This window comes from Helianthus annuus, chromosome 2 (genome assembly GCF_002127325.2).
Source record: "Helianthus annuus cultivar XRQ/B chromosome 2, HanXRQr2.0-SUNRISE, whole genome shotgun sequence".
Lineage (NCBI taxonomy): Eukaryota > Viridiplantae > Streptophyta > Magnoliopsida > Asterales > Asteraceae > Helianthus > Helianthus annuus.
Window position 1 is genome coordinate 137,128,150 of NC_035434.2, and position 20,816 is coordinate 137,148,965.

Genomic DNA, 20,816 nt, shown 5'->3' on the forward strand with positions numbered 1-20,816 from the left:
GGTGATTCTTCCTTATCGTTTTTCTGTGGTGTCTTGGCATTATTTTTGTCACACCCTGTCTTTTGCGGAAGCGTATGATGTGTGACTAGCTGGTTATCATTGCATTCAATCATAATAAACAACTACATGATTTAAAACGATGTTCATCCATTCGGAAAATTTTGAGGATCACAAACACTTGTCATTTAAGTTTTAAAACACAACCTTCATCTAGGTTACAATTCAACAAAAGTGGATGACATCTAAACTTGTAGTCTACTTCTAGTTACAACACTTGCGCCCAAGATCCATCCTGTCACCTGAAATACATGTAAATTTTGGAAAACATCAACATAAAGTTGAGCGAGTTCATGCGTTTTGCATACCGAGTATGAAAACATGGTATGTATCTTGTATAAATAAAGTATTCTTGCAAAAATCAAGTTTTCTTGTGTACACCACGTACTAATTGAATGTTTGTACAAAGATATTTCGGCATGTGAGGACATATGGAGCATTAGTGTTGGCTCCTTTAAGGCATGTGAGGACTTATGGAGCATTAGTGTTGGCTCCTTTAACTATGTCGATTACCCTCGACTATGTCGATTAACCTCGACTGTGTCAATTTCCCTTGACTGTGTCGATTACCCTCGACTGTGTCGATTTACCTCGACTGTGTCGATTTACCTCGACTGTGTCGATTTACCTCGACTGGGACACCGAAGCACTCAAGAGGTCACATAAGGACCATGAGTGGGGCTCGGCCGTACCCGTTAGATCTAACCCTCGTCCCTAATTACTGAATGTTTTTAATGGCTTGGTACTAGTTTTCACCAAGACTTTATGGCATTTTTAGTATTAAGTCTATGCTCACATGATCTAGTAATTTCTAGGCATTTCTTAAAGCACATCATACTTGGTTCTCGTTCTCACCAAGTGTGCTTCTCGTATTTTTGTATGCTCGATTCGTATTGCACTTGGTACTCGTTCTCACCAAGAGTGCTTCTTGTATTTTTACTACTTGTAAAAAAAATTATAATATTTGTAACATGTATTTCACCCCCGAGAGTTATAAAACCAAAAACAGTTAAAGAAAAGGGGGAGCATGAACTCACAACTTTGCGTTCCTGCGTCGTAAACTTCACCGGAGTTGCTTATCTAGCGTCGTGACCTAAACGCGTTTTATTAACGTTAGTCACTAGACTTGTATCGCACAAGTGCAAGTCACTATCTTTTGTATTTGTGTTCTTGTGTTAAAAATATTTATATTTTTAACTATTTGTCTTATATCATTTTCTCAAAAATAAATATACGTATCTTGTATTTTGCACCCGAATTATGTATTTTGTCCAAGTAATATATTTTCATAAATATATCCTCTTGTATGTGTCTAAGCATGTTGTATGTGTATTTTCATGTTTATACTCCTCATGAGTATTTAGTGTATCTTTACGTCTCAATACGCTAGCACGTATGACACATACTATATACACTTAGCACAAAAGTTGGTGATAAAATAATATATATTTTTCTCTCAAAAATATACATATTTATATCCACTTTTATTTTTGAAGAAATCCTAATTTCTTATCACCAAAAATTAGGGAAACCTTGGTAATACCTTTAAATACATTTTTAGGGAATAAGTTCTTCAAAAACTTATATTTTTCTAAGTGTCAAAATTTATAAAAATTTTGACAGAGTTTCCCCTAAAAATGGAGGTTTCCCATGTTTTCAAAACATGTGTTTATTTTCTTTTAAATCGTCAACAATCATCAACAACAATTATCAACAATAATCATCAACAACAATTATCAACAATAATCATCAACAACAATTATCAATTACTACAACATTTACACAACTAGTGAGCTTTTAACCATCATTTTTCATGTTTTTAGTAGACTTTAATGCACCATTTTGTAAGATTTCGAGTTTTAATCATTACACATCACATTAATCACTTCAAAATAGCTCAAGAATGTGTTTTAAGCAACATACCACTAGCTCGAGGCTAGGGAAGTATCTAGACGTGAATGTGGTGGATAAAAGCTAGAGAAAGAGGTCCTTCGAGCTCCGAGTGCACCAAGCCTTCTTATGCGTGACACTTGACACTTGTATGATGTTGGAATGTGAAGAACAAAATCGAAAAATATGATGGATGATCAAGGGGTGTTCGGCCGAAAGTTTTTGAGGGAGAGGAGAGAGTAGTTTTGTGGTGTTGGGTGGTGAATTGTCTAGTATGCCATCTCAAGGTATTTATAGACATTCCATAAGGCATATTCCTAGCATATTCCTGGCATATTCCTGGAATATTCCTAGCATATTCCTGGCATATTCCTGGAATATTCCTAGCATATTCCTGGCATATTCCTGGAATATTCCTAGCATATTCCTAGCATATTCCTGGAATATTCTTAGCATATTCCTAGGTTTTCTGCGTTGTCTGCGTTTTGCAGTGTAAGCACTGTGTCGCGTAGGAACACACGGTACGTGCTTAAACTTGAAAAATAACGTTTTTAAGCGTTTTAATTTATTTTTCAACACGAACCTGATTAAAATAAAATTTTAATCATCACAGAATATTTGTGGGATTAAATATTATCCGGGCGGCCATCAACGTTCGTTTCGCAGTTTTGTCGCAATTAGTTCTGCTCTTAAAGTGTGTTTCGGGTGCTTTTTAGTGCTTATTTTTGCTTTCATATAGCATATATATTAAACCCTTGTATGTACTCTTGGGTTTTAATGTATTCTTGTTATTGGACCTACACCTAGGCTCCAATTTTATTGTCTGACTGCTTTCTGCAGTTCCGTTGACATAGTGTGTCTTACCGGTGAGTTTACTAATATTTTTGACGCAACGCTCTCGTTTTTGCATAAAGCAATATTTTGTAGTATAAAACGTACATGAATTCACTTGTATGGAATTCAGAAACTTATTTCTCTTGTAAACTAGATCATGTATGTTCATTAAGGCACAGATCACTGTTCATTTAGTGTACGAAATGTACGGAAAAGTGACGGTTGTCACAGTCTCCCCCCGTTAAAAGAATTTCGTCCCGAAATTCAAGCGATGCCATCGGTCGCAGGGGAGTTGTGAAACCAATATGGTCACTTATATTTGAAACACGTCTTTGTGTTCTCATGTCATGTATTTTATCATGCTCAAGTAAATCAATCATGTCTTTTCTGCATTTTGTGGACTCTTGGTCCGAAACCTCAACAGGTTGTATAGTATATCATTGACGTGAATCTTATTTGTGGGAACTATGACTGTTCCTTGCGTCAGACTCCTCTAAAGACTAGACACATGAATGTGTCGCGATCACTACTGATCTTTTTCTGGAAGCTTCATCTTGTGAACAATGGTTCTGATCCCTACACCGGGGATTCAATCTTTTCGTTTTCCAATTCACACTACGCCCTTTCTAGGCGCGGCTCTCAATTTAGTCGTGCTTCTTGTCTCAAATTCTTACGATTTCTGCCTCTCATCGGCGTAATCTTTTTGTGTTCTGCGGGCTGTCTTGATATAATCGCATATATGAACGACCTTGCCTCTAGATTTTTCCTGGACCATCTCGGCCAGTTGATCCATTATTCCCGGTCTCCGTTCAACACAACGGGAATTGACTCATTACGTTCCATCTAAAGCTTTACACAAAGCGGTTTAGACGGCGGCGTGATAAATACTGTTGTAGGAAGACTCTACTAAGGGTAAGTGAGTGTTCCAACTTTTTATCAAAGTTTATCACTCAAGCACGCATCTTGTTCATACAGTCTGCATCATTCAACAGCTCAGTTCATATTCGAGTTCTTACGATCATCGGTGTGCTGCAATCCCTTGCGATCAGTAAAGATCGTGCAACGTTTTCTTTCAGGTAATAACGCCCAGTTTGCTGCGCGCAATGACTGTACCTATCTCAAGGGTTCTTCTCATGATTCCTTAATCAATGTGCCACGTATGTAATGTCGTGGTCTTGTTGCATCGGCGTACAATCGAGACTTTGTCGAGAGGCGTCACATAATTGCAACTCTAGCAACTTAGCTCTTGGTTGCAGGGTTGGCATGAATCTCGTTCTTATCCATCATGGATCTGAAAGTTCTCACTTCGCGAATTCGAAATCCGCTTTTCGTCATCATAGCGCTTAACTGTTCTTTCTCTAAGAGTTGCAAGGTAAATTGCAGTTGTTGCTCACGACCTTCCTTGGTCATTGGCCATATGAGAATGTAGTCAATAAGTATATGGCTTATCTAGGTATGGCTTACACGTTCGATTTCATGGGGTCCATGAATATTGTCGATGCATGTGTTAGGCCAAATGGTACGACAAGGAACGCGTAACTTCCAAAGCGAGTCCTAAAGGTCGTTTCAGGGACACTTCCTTCTGGTATACACAGTCATGGACATCCTGTCCTCAAGTTGATCCTTGGGTGGCAACTAGGATCTTATGATTTTGTCTGTTTATGTTGCCAGTCGTTGGCAAAGGATTCTGATTCTCAATTCTCAGGAATTTACGCAAAATGGAACTGCCAACTTTCTCCTCATATCCCTAACTAAAGGCGTCATGTCCTTAACTTCCTCTGTCTGGTAGCTCTTGCAGTTACGTCCGGAGCTCATGCTTTACGGACGAAGTTAGTCGGTAAGACATTATTCGACACTGGTGCTGCTCTTGGCACGTGGTTTATCCTAAACTTCTCTTGACGCTGCGAAGGGGCATTTCTGGCAAGTCTTTTGAAAAGGCTACTAGAACTTCTTCCATCGCGGGGATGTTCCCAGGTTCTGCAGTCTACTCAGAGGCATTTCTATGCCTCTTCGACCAATGAAGGATGTCGTAGATCTGCCGCCTTATGGGGTCTAGCATCCTTGCGCCTATTACAGTAAAGTTGGGTTTCATCATTCGCACGAGGGATGCGTCTGATTTTCTCGTATTGACGACTTCAGCTGCATACTTGGATTTCCGATCCATGCTGATTATTATGACCTCACGAGTCAATGGTAACAGAAGGTTACAGCCCTCTGAGTGCCTAATCACGATCCTTAATCGCTTCGACTGTTTAAGCTATCCTTCTATATGCCCATTTCTAAAGAATACGGGACGTCTATCTTACTTGAGACTAGGCCAAGAAGTTTCTTAAGTTCTAAGCATGCAAGGTTAAGGTTGATGCCAGTATTAGAAATAGATGCATAAGGGTGGTTAATAGGGAACGTACCCGTAACCGCATCTGGATCCTAGCGTGGTTCACGAGTTTCGATCGTGAAAACCCTTCCTTGCTTGTTTCTTCTTTGGGCAATCTTTCCTAAAGTGCCCTGCTTCACCACATTTGTAGCAACCGGGTATTCTCTTATTTCTTCCATCTGGGTCCTTCGCCCAACAGGCGTCCCTGTTGTGCCCTTCTTTTCCACACTTTCCACACCTAGGCTTCAGACATCGACCTTTATGGTGAAAAGTGCATTCTCTGCACCTCGGCTTAGTCCCCGAGTAAACATTACCACCTGCCCTATTAATGGCTCCATCAGTGCTCCTGCCATGTGGCGAATTCACTTTCTTTCTTTTGTTTGCTTTAGAGCTTCCATAGTTGAGTTGGGTGCTCATCTTTAGGTTTGAGGACTTCCTCTTCTTGTTGCTTGACGACTCCACATGAGTCTCTTTCTTGTTATCCTCAGATTCCGAAAATTTTCCCGCACGTAGAGCCTCTTCAGTAAGGGTGACACTCATATCGATAGCCTCTGCGATGGTTGAGGGTTTTGAGGTAGTAACCATGCCCCTAATCTGGGGTGCAAGTCCCCAAATGAATCGTTCTATCCTCTTGAATTCCGGTTTGACTAGGTAGGGGACGACCCTAGACAAGTCGTGAAATCGCTGGACGTATTCGGGAATCTTCGGTCCGTCCATTTTCAAATTCCAGAACTCCACCTCAAGCTTCTGGATTTCAGTCCTAGAACAGTATTTCTTTTCCAATATTTCCTTGAGCTCGTCCCAGCTCAGTGCATAAGCAGCATCTGCACCAAGGGTCTGAACCTGAAGGTTCCACCATGAGAGTGCGCCATCCAGAAATAACCCTGAGATATAGGTAACGCTTTGTTGGGGTGAACAGTTACTCATTCTTAGAACTGAGTCCGTCTTTTCTGTCCAACGAACAAATGCAACGGCACCTCCTGTGCCATCAAAATTCAAAGGCTTGCAGTCCAGGAACTGTTTATAGGTGCAGCCAGTTGGAGGGTTATTCTCAGTCGTGCCATTGATGTGCTTAGAGTGGAGGGCTTCATGTCGTGCAATTGCCTGCGAGATGCATTCTTGCAGCTCGGCTTCTGTTCTTGGTAGCGTACTGGTGTTTGTGTCTTGCCTGAGCGGCATTCCCTTCTGCCAAAACGGTATGAAGTAGGTTAGGCAACATTCCAGGTGTCTATGAGGTACATAGCACCATAAGCCATTATGTAATCACCCAATTTCACATGTATACATAAATACTCAATGTATGAGTGGGAAACAGTTACTGAGCCTTCACTTAGGCTTGCCAACTTGGCTTAAAACGAACTTGAGGTTACATTGCCTCGGTCATTTAGGTTTCAGTTATTTCCCGCTACATTGGTTTTCTTAGGTTTTTGGCTTTACTGGGGCGTACATTTTCCCTTAGAGGGGGTTGCTCGTGTATGGGTGATAGAGAGTGCAAAGTCGCTGAATCTCTTGAATGTTTCTCATCTTCACTTGCTTAAATGTCGTTTTCCTCAAACGTCTCGTACGCAGGTAGAAGTGTCAGTCACGAAGTAGGCTGGGACAGGCTTCCTACTTTCTTACGTGCTAAAGCACTGATCTATGTGATGTTCTACCAGATGAAGGTGAGGACACCTATACATTGAATTTGGTGTGGTTTTCATTAGCTCGACCCGTAGAGTCCACCAGGATTTCTGTGCACTACAAGTCGTTATTACGTGGGCCCCCGTAATAATAAATTGTCTTGCACAGTTACCCCAATTTTCTCTCGTCCAAGCAGATGATTGATCTAGGAGGGGACACTACTGTCCTTACACTCCTTGCCATGGAAAGGACCATTGCGGAGGTCCATGCGCTAACATTCATTACTGTTATGCGCGTATAGGCACGATGATTAGATGGAATAGGAATGGAGAGAATTCCTAGTAGTTGGAGGGGCACCTTCGTGATGAATACTTCATCTTCCTTTTCTAGTCAAGTATGTTGTCAGTTTTGCTTCATATAATCCGGAGGGATCTCGTCCCGTTGATTAAGAGTTCGTTCAAGGTCGCCGCCTCTGCCTCGTCATCACCACTGTAGTTTGGCATCTTCATGTTCGAGAGGGAAGAGCAGCCATCTCCTACGGAAGTAAGCTCAGAGTCTTGTCTGGTAATCACTCCCAGCCACGAGCTTTGCAAAGGACACGAGGTCGATAGCTTCATCGTGCAAGTCACGTACCGTAATAGGAGTCGGAGTCGAAAGAATTTTATTTACGTCAATAATCATTCCGTACACTTATTCGTATGCATGAATACAAATAACAAATATGCTACTTAGCATAATCAAGTAACTTAATGCATTATACCACGTATAACTCTCGTTTTGGGGGGGGGGTCATTTTGTCAAGTCTAACTTTTGTAGACTATGCCTTGGTTGGCACCTTACTCTATGGGTATTCCTCACTAATGTCCTTGCCTTGTCTTTTCTTTGAGAAGTGTCTGACTCGTGGATCTTGGCGCTTTCGTGAATGCAATGAAAACCATTTTGTAAAATGTTTTTGTGAAAGCACTTTAGTGATTGTAGTCTAGACTCGAGAAGGAATCCTAGTTCACTACAATCGAAGCTCTGATACCAAACTGTCACACCCTGTCTTTTGCGGAAGCGTATGATGTGTGACTAGCTGGTTATCATTGCATTCAATCATAATAAACAACTACATGATTTAAAACGATGTTCATCCATTCGGAAAATTTTGAGGATCACAAACACTTGTCATTTAAGTTTTAAAACACAACCTTCATCTAGGTTACAATTCAACAAAAGTGGATGACATCTAAACTTGTAGTCTACTTCTAGTTACAACACTTGCGCCCAAGATCCATCCTGTCACCTGAAATACATGTAAATTTTGGAAAACATCAACATAAAGTTGAGCGAGTTCATGCGTTTTGCATACCGAGTATGAAAACATGGTATGTATCTTGTATAAATAAAGTATTCTTGCAAAAATCAAGTTTTCTTGTGTACACCACGTACTAATTGAATGTTTGTACAAAGATATTTCGGCATGTGAGGACATATGGAGCATTAGTGTTGGCTCCTTTAAGGCATGTGAGGACTTATGGAGCATTAGTGTTGGCTCCTTTAACTATGTCGATTACCCTCGACTATGTCGATTAACCTCGACTGTGTCAATTTCCCTTGACTGTGTCGATTACCCTCGACTGTGTCGATTTACCTCGACTGTGTCGATTTACCTCGACTGGGACACCGAAGCACTCAAGAGGTCACATAAGGACCATGAGTGGGGCTCGGCCGTACCCGTTAGATCTAACCCTCGTCCCTAATTACTGAATGTTTTTAATGGCTTGGTACTAGTTTTCACCAAGACTTTATGGCATTTTTAGTATTAAGTCTATGCTCACATGATCTAGTAATTTCTAGGCATTTCTTAAAGCACATCATACTTGGTTCTCGTTCTCACCAAGTGTGCTTCTCGTATTTTTGTATGCTCGATTCGTATTGCACTTGGTACTCGTTCTCACCAAGAGTGCTTCTTGTATTTTTACTACTTGTAAAAAAAATTATAATATTTGTAACATGTATTTCACCCCCGAGAGTTATAAAACCAAAAACAGTTAAAGAAAAGGGGGAGCATGAACTCACAACTTTGCGTTCCTGCGTCGTAAACTTCACCGGAGTTGCTTATCTAGCGTCGTGACCTAAACGCGTTTTATTAACGTTAGTCACTAGACTTGTATCGCACAAGTGCAAGTCACTATCTTTTGTATTTGTGTTCTTGTGTTAAAAATATTTATATTTTTAACTATTTGTCTTATATCATTTTCTCAAAAATAAATATACGTATCTTGTATTTTGCACCCGAATTATGTATTTTGTCCAAGTAATATATTTTCATAAATATATCCTCTTGTATGTGTCTAAGCATGTTGTATGTGTATTTTCATGTTTATACTCCTCATGAGTATTTAGTGTATCTTTACGTCTCAATACGCTAGCACGTATGACACATACTATATACACTTAGCACAAAAGTTGGTGATAAAATAATATATATTTTTCTCTCAAAAATATACATATTTATATCCACTTTTATTTTTGAAGAAATCCTAATTTCTTATCACCAAAAATTAGGGAAACCTTGGTAATACCTTTAAATACATTTTTAGGGAATAAGTTCTTCAAAAACTTATATTTTTCTAAGTGTCAAAATTTATAAAAATTTTGACAGAGTTTCCCCTAAAAATGGAGGTTTCCCATGTTTTCAAAACATGTGTTTATTTTCTTTTAAATCGTCAACAATCATCAACAACAATTATCAACAATAATCATCAACAACAATTATCAACAATAATCATCAACAACAATTATCAATTACTACAACATTTACACAACTAGTGAGCTTTTAACCATCATTTTTCATGTTTTTAGTAGACTTTAATGCACCATTTTGTAAGATTTCGAGTTTTAATCATTACACATCACATTAATCACTTCAAAATAGCTCAAGAATGTGTTTTAAGCAACATACCACTAGCTCGAGGCTAGGGAAGTATCTAGACGTGAATGTGGTGGATAAAAGCTAGAGAAAGAGGTCCTTCGAGCTCCGAGTGCACCAAGCCTTCTTATGCGTGACACTTGACACTTGTATGATGTTGGAATGTGAAGAACAAAATCGAAAAATATGATGGATGATCAAGGGGTGTTCGGCCGAAAGTTTTTGAGGGAGAGGAGAGAGTAGTTTTGTGGTGTTGGGTGGTGAATTGTCTAGTGTGCCATCTCAAGGTATTTATAGACATTCCGTAAGGCATATTCCTAGCATATTCCTGGCATATTCCTGGAATATTCCTAGCATATTCCTGGCATATTCCTGGAATATTCCTAGCATATTCCTGGCATATTCCTGGAATATTCCTAGCATATTCCTAGCATATTCCTGGAATATTCTTAGCATATTCCTAGGTTTTCTGCGTTGTCTGCGTTTTGCAGTGTAAGCACTGTGTCGCGTAGGAACACACGGTACGTGCTTAAACTTGAAAAATAACGTTTTTAAGCGTTTTAATTTATTTTTCAACACGAACCTGATTAAAATAAAATTTTAATCATCACAGAATATTTGTGGGATTAAATATTATCCGGGCGGCCATCAACGTTCGTTTCGCAGTTTTGTCGCAATTAGTTCTGCTCTTAAAGTGTGTTTCGGGTGCTTTTTAGTGCTTATTTTTGCTTTCATATAGCATATATATTAAACCCTTGTATGTACTCTTGGGTTTTAATGTATTCTTGTTATTGGACCTACACCTAGGCTCCAATTTTATTGTCTGACTGCTTTCTGCAGTTCCGTTGACACAGTGTGTCTTACCGGTGAGTTTACTAATATTTTTGACGCAACGCTCTCGTTTTTGCATAAAGCAATATTTTGTAGTATAAAACGTACATGAATTCACTTGTATGGAATTCAGAAACTTATTTCTCTTGTAAACTAGATCATGTATGTTCATTAAGGCACAGATCACTGTTCATTTAGTGTACGAAATGTACGGAAAAGTGACGGTTGTCACAATTTTACTGTCTATATAAAATAAAAGATTTTCACCATTCATATCTCCACGGTCTATATGGAGGTATCTTGGCTACCTGGTTGGGGATTAAGGGAACGGTTTGGTAAGAGTCTTGCCATTGTTCAGTGTATAGATCCTGCAAAGGACCTGGTCAAATTTAGTAGGACCTCCTTCAATACCCAAAGGTATTGGATGGTGGGGGGTCCAAACTCTTTGATCCCCTCATAAGTTAAACTACTATTAAAACTTTAACCCAACTACTTAGGACTGTATCCCTGCTGACTCAGACTACTTAGCTGAGGGTAACGACGTCGTCTTCAAAAGAGGGGCCTACCACATTATGCATTAGTAACTAAATTAATTATCTTTCAATAATCCGACCCTTTAGGATTGTATCCTTGCTGACTCAAACTACTAGGTTGAGGGTAACGTCGCCTTCAAAAGAGGGGCCTACTACAATAACTAAGATAATCTCTTAAATAAGTGCAAAAGTGCAAAAATAAACAAAGATTACACTACACACGAGTCGGATCCAAGTGATTCATCTTGTCTATCTGTTTTTACCTTTATTTTATTTTTCAGCATTTTAGTTAGTTTTATTTTTCTTCCTTGGTTTAAAAACCTTTTTCTAACATTTTGATTTGATTAGACTTTGAGGATAAACCAGTACTAAAAGCTCTTGTGTCCTTGGACGACCTCGGTATCTTACCAACACTATACTACGTCCACGATGGGTGCACTTGCCATATGTGTGTTTAGTGTTAGTAAATATCGTGTTTTATAAATTTAAAACTTGGCTAAAAAGTGTAAAATGGCTTAAAATATATACCTAAAATATAACACACTTCACGCACATCAAGTTTTTGGCGCCGTTGCCGGGGACACAAGGATTTTAAGAAAGTTAGGAATCAACGGCCTAATCATTTTTTCTATTTTTTTTTATTTTTTTAGGATTTTTTTAATTTTTCGGCTTCTGCAGAACTCAGCACGGGCCGTGCCTGGTCGGACACGGGTCGTGCCCAGCAGTGTCACTGGCAATTTTTATTTTCCGAGTTACAGAGGGTGATGGGTTGGTAAAATTCCTTAGCTTAATGGTTTCAATTTCGGTTAATTACACGAAGTTACTTTCTAGAATACACTACTTTAATATGGTTTGTGTTTTGCATGCATTGATGGGTTTAAGGTGCATTTTGGAGAATTACTGAAGCTTTGGGTGGATGCTAGAGAGAACATAATTGAAGAAAATGTAAAAAGAGGCAAAACTGAGCTGAACTCTGCGCCAGAAACAGTCCAAACTTCATTTTGGCTTATCCTGAGCTAGAAAATGAGTTTCGGGGCTTATAATATATGCATTTAGGGTAGCTCGACGAGGCGAATCAAAATATAAGGTTTTAAAAGGCTAGAAATTTTCGCATTATCTGCTGCACACTGGCTGATTGGTAAAAACGGGATTTTTTTAGAGAAATAGTCAATTTTGGAAAAGGGGGAGTTACACTTTGTTATTCCTTCAACTCCCATTCATTGGAAAAAAAAACAACTTTATCTTCATCCATTCTCCACCATCCAAACCCTAACCCCTAACCCTCAACTCTCCTTCAAGACTCAAGATTATGGTTCGGTGCTCGTATTCATCCTCCGGTGATCGTGCCTCTTCGACCATGAACGGCTAGCCTCTTCGGTTTCACCCCGGTGTAGATTATTGTAAGAATTCTAGGGTTTATGCATTCGTATTTGATTTGATTTTGTGACAAATTGTTTAGTATTTGAAACCTTCGATAATTGTCTTGCATTTGTTTCGAATTCGTAAATTGTCGAACAATGTTAAAAGTTATGACTTTGCGAAATGGTTATGTGCACTTATGCCTTATCGTAGGTTAGGATTTACATGTCCGAGGTAACTTAGTACATTATGGTCCGTTGTCTATGACGTCGATAGCAATTGGCACCTAAGCTTCGTGATAGTAATCCGTTAATCACTATATGCAATTGAATCAAGTTAAAACATGTAGGAACCCTAGGTCTTGAAATAATCGAACCGGGTGTGGAACTTGTCTCTAATTTCTTGTTTTAATCATTTAGTAATTTAGTTGCAATTTTAGTTAATCACAAGTGTTTTAGATAATATCAATTGTCGGGTCACTCCGATTTATTTTCCAACCCAATAAACTTATAAAAAAATTTAGCAATCTTCATAATCACATTGTACATTTTTGTAAATAGTCTAACTAGTCGAACAGGTCGTGCAATACCGACCACAAGCTCTTCGTGGATTCGGTACCCGACTTACCCTAGCTACCTAGGTTTAATTGGGTTTTTGACTGATCGGGACGACACGGTCACGTCAAAATGGCGCCGTTGCCGGGGAGCTAGTGCGCTTAGTATTTCATTACTTGTTCGATTTTAGTTTAGTTTTTTTTTTTCTTTCTTTCTTGTATATTCGTGATTTTACTTTGGGTGGTCGAGCTTGTTTGTGCAGGTAGATGTTTTGCAGGTACCATCTTTCAATATGAATTGGGTAGATGATGATCCGTGGGAGTGTTGCGGAAGCGGAGAGCACTATTTAGAGGATTGCTCTCTTTTCTACGAAAAAGTTCAAGCCAACAAGGAACGGGAAGACTACCTCAGCGGATTGTTTGAATATAGGAGGGCGGATTATGAAGATTTCAATGGTCCATCCTCATATTATCCATACGCTAGACCACCTCTACCACCGGAGCAAGAAAATGAATGCCCTTGTTGTGGAAAAGTTCACATACATGAAGATTGTCCAGTGTTTTGGAAAGATCCAGTGTTTTGGAAAGGAAAAATAAAGTCCGGTTACAAGCCACCTTCATATCAAGAATACTACCATTTAGAGATGAATTGCCACTATGAGCAAGAGCGGGATTGCAACAATTATGAACCCGAATTGCCACATTTCTCAAGTTACCGGGAGGAGTATGATGATTATTATAATGAATACCCTCAACCGGCATCCGAAGAACCTCAAGATTCAATAAGTTCCAAGTTCGATGCAATCATGAATGCTATCATTACTTCAAATCAAGAGATTAAGATGGAACTGAAGAAGGAACTTGAGGCGAAAGATAAAGCGAATGAAGCCTTGGCAAAGAAAGTGGGTCAACTCGCCGAAGAATTGGCTCAACTTAGACGAGACCAAGAGGTGTTGGCTAGTGGTACAATGGTGGATGGTGATGTGGTGGAAGAGGTTATTGAACTTCCGAAGCAAGTAATTGAATGTTTGAACCGAGTGGAAGACGTGACACCGCAAGACGAATCGGATTTGAAGGAAGCTTACGTTCATATTCATCCTTCTTCCAAACTTATCACTCCAACCAACAAAGTCGGGGTGCGGGTTTGTGCATAAGGATTCGAAGGGTGGCATTGCAAGACATTGGCCATGTTGTTAAGAGACGACCCCGAAGTTGTACATTGCGTATGCCGAATTTAATAAAAAGAGTATGGATTCGGCATGCTAATTACCGAGCGTATGTTGGAAACTCGGTAGGCAAATGTGCACTTCGACCACCATGAGAGGTAAATCATATATGGTTGTTGTAGAGTTTGTATTATTATTTGTTTTATTTTATTTTAGTAGTTAAATGAATGTTGTGGGTGTGTTCCCTATATAACCCTCACGAGACCTACTCGTCCTCCCGAGCTATCGGGAGGTTTAAAAGGGCTTGTTGCATACGCTAAATGCATCCGTGATTCCTACGAAAGTGAGTTAGGCTTGTTATTGTTGTAAATTATTTTTCCACATAAATCAAAGTAAATAAATGTATGACTTGGTAATTTTTTTTTCATAAAAGTGGTAGAACTAGGTAGCTAATAAATTTTAATGGTTGTGAGAAGCATGCTTCTACACAAGGGTTAAGATTTGTAGGTACATCATGTTCGTGGGACGACCGCTTTCTTGAAGAGAAGAAGAGCACACGAGGAATGAGCTTTAAAAATCAGGTGCATACGTTCCCATTTTACTTTTGATTTTTAGTTAGCAAATAAGTGGATTGTAAATTGTAGTTTATTTTCCGGGGTGAAATTTTGGGGAGGTTAACCGTGTCACATCCCTTGTGCGATTTAAAAACTCTAGTTCTCACACATTGAGGACAATGTTTGCCTCAAGTGTGGGGATGGGGGAGTTAGTAAAAAGTTTCGATTTTTGACCCGTTCATTTAAACACTACACATTGAGGACAATGTTTGCCTCAAGTGTGGGGATGGGGGAAAATTTCAAAAATTTTTCAAAAATGTTTTTGTTTGAAGCAATCTAAAAAGCACAAGTAACTAAGTCAACGAGGGATGACACAACCCATTTGGTCTATTGTCATGGTCAAGTTCAAACAATTAGCATGACGGGTATTTAGCGGGTGGTTATTTGAGAGTAATTCGCCTAAGAAATTAGCATATCATGCATCTCACATACCATACCTTTTATATATGTGAGGTTTTGAGCCACTTTTATATCATAGAATTACATATTTATGTTTCTTTGTTTGAGTGGACCATTAGTCATGTATTGTAGAACTTGCATCTTTTGATACGTTTGAGACCATAGACCGAATACAAGCACGAGAATGATTAAGGCATTAGGTGAACCTTTTCCTTTAAAACCATTTATCCATCCTTACCCAAATAAATCCCCTAGTCACCCACTTTGAGCTTAATCCTTTCGTTTGACCAACCCGTTTAGCCCATAACCGTTAAACCTTTCTTTTAAACCCGTGTGATGAAAATTCGATTGTAGGATTATTTGTTTGTATAGTTGTGTTTGCAAAAAAAAAAAATCAATCAGAAAATGTTGCGAAAAAAAGAGAATAGAAAATCGTTGAGAAAAAACAAAAATACGAGTTATTAGTTGTTGAATAAAAGGTGAAAACCGTTGCCATGTTTATAGTTAGTTTTGTTTAGCATAGTGGTTTGTAATAAAAATCGAATTTTTCATCACCTTCGCCACTTTAAAATACCCCATTTCCTACCCTTCGCCTCGCCCTATTACAACCCTTAAAAGACCTTTTGACTTGTGCTTAGTATTCGTGTTCGGTGGTGGAGAATGATTGAGTTGCAAGCCTATGCGGGTACGTGTTCTAATCGGTTTGAGTGATTATTTCAAAAGCGCTAATGCATCAATTATTAGCCAATTTTAAACCGAGTGGAGAGAACATTGTGAGGGATGTGCATGATTTGTTGGCTTCAAGGGCGGGTTAATCTTGGATAACTATTTTTACATGATTAATCATTTATTGCTAAATATGTCGAAAATTGTAAAAAGTTAGAACCGTGCATGACAATAGACCTTAACCTTAGTCTCGGGAATGGGGAGTGTGTTTTTCGTTCGACCCACGTGAAAGTGAAAAACAGATTTGCTTGAGGGCAAGCAAAAGACAAGTGTGGGGATGTGATGGGTTGGTAAAATTCCTTAGCTTAATGGTTTTAATTTCGGTTAATTACACGAAGTTACTTTCTAGAATACACTACTTTAATATAGTTTGTGTTTTGCAGGCATTGATGGGTTTAAGGTGCATTTTGGAGAATTACTGAAGCTTTGGGTGGATGCTAGAGAGAACATAATTGAAGAAAATGCAAAAAGAGGCAAAATTGAGCTGAACTCTGCGCTAGAAACAGTCCAAACTTCATTTTGGCTTATCCTGAGCTAGAAAATGAGTTTCAGGGCTTATAATATATGCATTTAGGTTAGCTCGACGAGAGGAATCAAAATATAAGGTTTTAAAAGGCCAGAAATTGTCGCATTATCTGCTGCACACTGGCTGATTGGTAAAAACGGGATTTTTTTAGAGAAATAGTCAATTTTGGAAAAGGGGAGTTACACTTTGTTATTCCTTCAACTCCCATTCATTGGAAAAAAAACCACTTCATCTTCATCCATTCTCCACCATCCAAACCCTAACCCCTAACCCTCAACTCTCCTTCAAGACTCAAGATTATGGTTTGGTGCTCATATTCATCCTCCGATGATCGTGCATCTTCGACCATAAACGGCTAGCCTCTTCGGTTTCACCCCGGTGTAGATTATTGTAAGAATTCTAGGGTTTATGCATTCGTATTTGATTTGATTTTGTGACAAATTGTTTAGTATTTGAAACCTTCGATAATTGTCTTGCATTTGTTTCGAATTCGTAAATTGTCGAACGATGTTAAAAGTTATGACTTTGCGAAATGGTTATGTGCACTTATGCCTTATCGTAGGTTAGGATTTACATGTCCGAGGTAACGAAGTGCATTACGGTCCGTTGTCTATGACGTCGATAGCAATTGGCACCTAAGCTTCGTGATAGTAATCCGTTAATCACCATATGTAATTGAATCAAGTTAAAACATGTAGGAACCCTAGGTCTTGAAATAATCGAACCGGGTGTGGAACTTGTCTCTAATTTCTTGTTTTAATCATTTAGTAATTTAGTTGCAATTTTAGTTAATCACAAGTGTTTTAGATAATACCAATTGTCGGGTCACTCCGATTTATTTTCCAACCCAATAAACTTATAAAAAAATTTAGCAATCTTCATAATCACATTTTACATTTTTGTAAATAGTCTAACTAGTCGAACAGGTCGTGCAATACCGACCACAAGCTCTTCGTGGATTCGATACCCGACTTACCCTAGCTACCTAGGTTTAATTGGGTTTTTGACTGATCGGGACGACAAGGTCACGTCAGAGGGCTGAGCACGGGGCCGTGTCGGTGCAACACGGGGCCGTGTCCAACTTTCCAGTAACAGGGATTCGGAAAACAAACGCTGTATCTCCGACCATGGGCCGTGTTCACTGAGCACGGGGCCGTGGTGAACTTTCTGACCAACATTCTTTTCTGTTTTTATTGCAGGACTTGGAACCAGACGCCACATCTGAACCTTCTACGTAGTGTATGAGCTCCAGTTCTAATAAAGACATAAAAAAACCTCTAGAAGAACCCGAACGTTTTCTCAGAAAAAGACTTATAGCTAAAAACCAAGAGAAGGTTTCGGGGGATCCATTTCCAATGGTGGACCAACGTACCGTCATGGATTACCTACGACCCACCGTAGGTAATCTCGGCGCCGCTATCAATGCAACGAATGTTGAAGCCAACAACTTCGAACTTCGGCCACATTTGATACAAATGCTTCAAAACTCCGCAACCTTTCATGGGCTTGCGGACGAGGATCCCCATCTACATATTACTAATTTCTTAGAAATATGTGATACCTTTCGGATCAATGGAGCATCAAATGACGCCATCCACCTTCGAATGTTTCCATTTTCACTAAAATACCGAGCAAAAGCTTGGCTCAACGCCCTCCCAGTTGGTTCGATAAACACCTGGGATGAACTAGCCCAAAAATTTCTATATAAGTATTTCTCTCTTACTAAATCGACTAAATTAATGACTGAAATTAAAACATATTCACAAGAGGATGGGGAATCCTTATATGAAACTTGGGAAAGGTTCAAGGAGCTATTGCAAAAGTGTCCCCATCACGGTCTTGTGGTATGGCAACAAGTATCCACTTTCTATAATGGGTTGTTTCCACATATGAGACAAACACTTGACTCTAGCTCCGGGGGAATTTTTGGAGATCGCCGCCCACATGAAATATACAATCAAATCGAGGAAATTGTACAAACCAATTTTCAGTGGCACACTCCCCGAGGCAATAAGTCTATTGCCCCGGGCGCCCATAAGGTTCATGAAAGCACTTCTTTACAAGCCCAAATCGAGGCCCTTTCTTCAAAAATTAAAAAGTTAGAAATGATAAAAACAGTCTCGGTTATGGCTTGTGAAGGGTGTGGTGGGCCAAACTAAAATTGGAGTTGTATGAAAGAAACAGATGATCAATCAGAGTCGGTAAACTACATTGATAATAGGCCTAGGCTGTCGGGTCCTCCAACGGGTACCTACAACCAAGGATGGCGTAACCACCCTAACCTTGGTTGGAGAGAACCCGGCAATAGTAGTAACTAGCAAAGTCTAAATCAACGAACAAACTTTCAACAACCAAGAAATGAGTCAAAAAATTTCCCTCAACAACAAGGTGGATGAGAAAGGCTTGAAGATACTATATCTCGCCTCATCTCTGACACTGAAAAGAAAAACTCGGATCAGTTTCAACAATTGGAATCGAATTTTAGAAATCAGCAAGCTAGTATACAAAACGTTGAAAAACAAATAAATCAACTAGCTCAAAATTTCTCCGAGAGACCACATGGCGCGTTACCAAGTAATACCGAAACAAACCCAAAAGCACAAGTTCATCTCATAACATTAAGAAACCGTACCGTGGGTCCCGCGGAAGCTCCGCCACCACTAACTGAGGAAAGCACACCACCGCCCCAACAAGAGAAGGCTTCTCCTCTACTTCAAGAGCCCACCAAGGCTCCTCCGGTTCCGTACCCCGGTAGGTTAATTCGTCAAAAGACTAATGAGCAATTTGCAAAATTCGAAAGTCTACTAAAACAATTGCATGTTAATATTCCTTTCATCGAAGTCCTAACTCAAATGCCTAAATACTCAAAATTCTTGAGGGACTTCTCACTCATAAAAGGAAAATTGAATCATTGCAATTAGTTAACCCAGGCGAAGAATGCTCCGCCCTCGTACTCAACAAACTTCCCCAAAAGAAGATTGATCCCGGAAGCTTCACAATTCCTTGCTCGATCGGGGAATCCCCCATTCGTAATGCACTAGCCGACCTTGGGGCTAGCATTAACCTCATGCCCACATCAATGTTCAAATGACTCGGCATAGGAAAAATGAGCCCTACCAAGATGAGTATACAACTTGCGGATAGGTCCGTCAAATACCCGCAAGGTGTCGCTGAAAATCTATTGGTCAAAGTCGACAAGTTCGTCTACCCGGCCGACTTTGTCATACTAGATATGGAAGAAGAAACCGAAGTCCCCCTCATACAAGGGAGGCCATTTCTAGCCACCGCGCAAGAAGTGGTAGACATGAATGACGGAACAGTCACTTTGAAGTATGGGGATAACGAAGTGAAGTTTGGGGTTGGGAAGAGAGTAGAGGACGATGACCCGGTCAATTACATGAAGGTTATTGATTCGAGTTTGGATGATGCTCTCCGACGGTGCAACATGGGATGCAAAACATCCCGCTCGGAAAACATATAACCTCACTTTGGCTCTAACCAATGACCCTTATAACCGTGGCGCACCACGGAGGCATTCCGCGGAACTATCCTTAGTTTAGTTTAATCTTTTAGTTTAATTTTAATTTGCAGGAATAAAACATACTCGGGATGGTGAAGGATAACAAGGGAAACGAGAAACATCACCCCATGCACGAAAACAGGGCCATCCGACGACAATTTCTTCATTACAGTAATCTCAGCACGGGCCGTGTCCGCCCAACACGGCCCCATGCTGCACACTCTGCAGAAAATTGTCCAGTTCAGGTAACTGGACACGGGCCGTGTTCGCTGAACACGCCCCCGTGTCCAGGCTTCTGTTTCTTTTCTTTAATTTTTGTCACTGGCACCTGAACACGGGGTCGTGTCCAGGATGCCAATAACATAAAATTTTGCTTTTAACACCATTTTACACATTCGATCAACCTAAAAACTTATTTTTGGGACACATTGAGGACAATGTGTAGTTTAAGTGTGTGTGGGGGGGGGGATGCTAAAACCTTGAATCTTGCAAGTCCAAATAACAAGCCTTACACAAAACTCTATTGGAACCGCTAATCACCCCAAATTTTTTTTCAAAAATTTTCATTTTTTTACATGTCTTAGTTTAAGTTGGGAATTCAAGTTCTAACAAGGTTATATTTTTACAAGTTTACAACCGAAAGCGTCGTGATAAAAAGAACCAACATAAGAAAATTATGAAAAGGCATGACAAACTTAGTTAAAATTTGATTATATATACTTGATCACATAAAAACCCTTTACCATAAAATTGAGTTTTGAGCTTTTATCGAGCATACAAATACATATCTTTACACTAAATGCTCATTTTTCGTTTCTTGTGTGAATAGCCGCTTGGTTCGTACGACTCTAGAACTTGCCACAACAATACATTCCCGGTCCTTACTAACTTAAACTCGAG

The 20,816-nt window shown here is 39.6% G+C and overlaps 1 non-coding gene across 1 annotated transcript; it reads right to left on the minus strand.

The window, feature by feature from the left end:
* Positions 1-18,129: 18,129 nt before the first annotated feature.
* LOC118489882 lies at positions 18,130-18,236 on the minus strand. The gene has a single exon (XR_004887895.1). It is a non-coding gene; the product is annotated as a small nucleolar RNA R71 (small nucleolar RNA).
* Positions 18,237-20,816: the final 2,580 nt, after the last annotated feature.